Raw genomic sequence first — 2,734 nt, 5'->3', positions numbered from 1 at the left:
CTGACATACATGCATTTTCCCATGCATGCACATGCATGACATGCATGCACACATACACTGCTCCCTTGCCTTTCCTTCACACTGGTCCTAAGCGGACCTATTTTGAGGGCGGCAGATGTCTGCAAACAGATAGGCCCCGCCAAAAATTTTTCTCTCTTAGTCTTAGTGATGGTAACTCGTGGGAAATTTCCCATATTCGTGGGAAAATTTGGCCAAGTGAGAAATTTCTTAGCATTTGTGGGAAATTTTGAGAGTTTATCAAGCAAAAGAATTTTTTGAAAAAAAATAAAAAATATTAATACAGTGCAATATTTTTCTATTGTAAAATACTTGACTAATTTTTACCGGTAGATGGCAGCACATTTTTTGGAATGCGTGGGAAACATTTAGTCAAAAGGAAAATGTTTGCGAGAAATTTTGCTAGGAGAGGTTACCATCACGTTCTTTATACATTTCTCTCGGCAAATTTTCTCGCTTTATTTTTCCCCTTTTCGATATTTATCTTTTAAATTTTTAATCTTACGCTTAATTTTATTAATTTAACAAAAGGCGCTTCTCAGGACCAAATCACATTGATCGCAATGGAGGATCTTTCTAGTAATTACTGTTATAAAATAATCAGAAATGACGAGAAGAGAAAAATCGTTGTTTTTAGAGTAAAAGATGTGACAAACGAAGAAACCGCTATGGAATTGACTTTATAGCCTTTCCGTTATACCAGAGGGCTTCAACGTGTGGCCCGCTGATCATTTTCTGAAAATAGTTGAAAACATTGAAAAACGATTTATTCCAGAGAATTTTAATTGAAGAAATAATTTCGAAATCAATGAAAAAAGTAATTTCAGAATTTATGCAAGAAGAAATATATACTGTAATTTCGGAATTTATAAAAGAAATAATTCTAGAATAAATGAACGAAATAGTTCTAAAATAAATGAAAGAAATAATTCTAGGAATGAATGAAAGAAATAATTCTAGGAATGAATGAAAGAAATCTAAAATTTAGTTAAGAAATTATTCCAATACTAATCGAAAATTCAGAATTAATGATAGAGATAACTCCAAAATTGATGAGAATCCTGAATTATTAGAATAAATAATTCCAGAATCGATTCAGAAATAAAAAATTTTCTATGTGAAGCTCAAGACAATCACCCACATGATTGAAACACTTCTGACACCATGGAGAAGTGATCAGCCCAGTTTCCCAAACTTTAAATTTTTTCCTCCTTGTCAGCCAATAACTTCTGAGGGGGTGATGAAATGGCCCAGAGGAGCGAAGGCCGTAACGAGATGCCTTTGAATTTCCCTATAGATTAATGATTTCAAACTCATCTCGCCTATTGCTTGCTAGCACCCAAGAGTGCTGTTCAACAGCCCAATTAGAAACCACTTCAAGAATTAACATTATGCTGGTTGTAGTCAAAGAAAGGGGTAGATTTCTCTCTCCCCGCAGAAAAAATTTCTGCCTATGTAAGAGAACTTCAGATCTTAAACAGCTACCTGAGACGCGGGTGGATGTCTGGCCAAGATTTTTCTGAGGTCCTACCTGACTAAAAATGGTCTGCCTATGAATTCACATGTATACTAAAGGAAATTTGAAGACGATCCCGCCAGGCTCGGGTGAGTTTGTGTTAAGATGACACTGTTCCACCCGTGTAAGGCATACATAGACAAGTTCTGGGGGAAGGGCACGATGATATGCAACATATAATGGTCGTCATGGCCCCGCAAGGTTAGGTAGGGCCCGGGACAATCATTTCCCTTCATGCTACAAATTCACTGTTGAAGGGCCCATGAAAAGTTTGGTCTGCGGGCCCAAAAAATATCCCAGCCTAGGGGCCTTGCTTCAGGCTGTGCGAGCCACGATGGTCCATAATCACCGGATTTATTACATTTACGGTAACTTACACAAAAAATGTATGTATAGGTTACTCCACATCAATCAGCTGAGATCTTTCGTGTCCCATACCCCACAGTAAATTTGTTCTGTGAAAAATATAAAAAATCATCTATAAAAATATAAAAAAGAATCATCTCCTGAGCTCTGTCAGACCCGTCATTGTGGGTGGACATGGGTCACCAGCATAGGCGGAGATAGACTTGAGCATCTGGGGGAACACGTTGACGTGAATACATATATTCATAGCTGCCAACTTTTGAAAATGAAAATTCGGGAGATTTTCGCGCGAACCCGTATTTTATGCTTAAACCACTCCCTAATAAATACAATAGGGATTTTTCCAAATAAAATAGGGATTTTCCAAACATAAAAGTTAAAGCGTAGGGAATAAAATTCCTACTCAAAAAACAAGTGAAATTGGAGGCCAAAACTTCAATGATGTAAAAATAAATATTGTGTTCAATCAGAAACACTGTGAACAAACATTCTGAGCGAATGACCCCAAAATCATCGGAAGATGAAGGAAAACACCGTCAATTTTTTAAGAACACTGACTTTTTGTGACACTTGCTTGATGTTTTTTTTTCACTTCACGAGTGATGATGGTAGTCTTTCCATGCCCGATGTTTATGTCCGTAACACAACTTGTACAAAAAGGAAAAGTAGGCCCTCTTCTGGAACGTTTGATGAAAGGAAATTCATCGGAATAAGTATCTTTAAAATTGATTAAATATGTTTTTGCTTATCATTATTCATGCTTTGTTATATCGCACGTATGTAACTTCAACAAAAGAAATTTTGACCACATGTGCATCACCATAATCTTCAATT

Source organism: Pholcus phalangioides, unplaced genomic scaffold, assembly GCF_987345545.1.
Source record: "Pholcus phalangioides strain wild (caught in Gottingen) unplaced genomic scaffold, Ppha-v1.0 ptg000015l_1, whole genome shotgun sequence".
Classification (NCBI taxonomy): Eukaryota; Metazoa; Arthropoda; class Arachnida; order Araneae; family Pholcidae; genus Pholcus; species Pholcus phalangioides.
Note: the sequence above shows the minus strand (reverse complement) of the source record.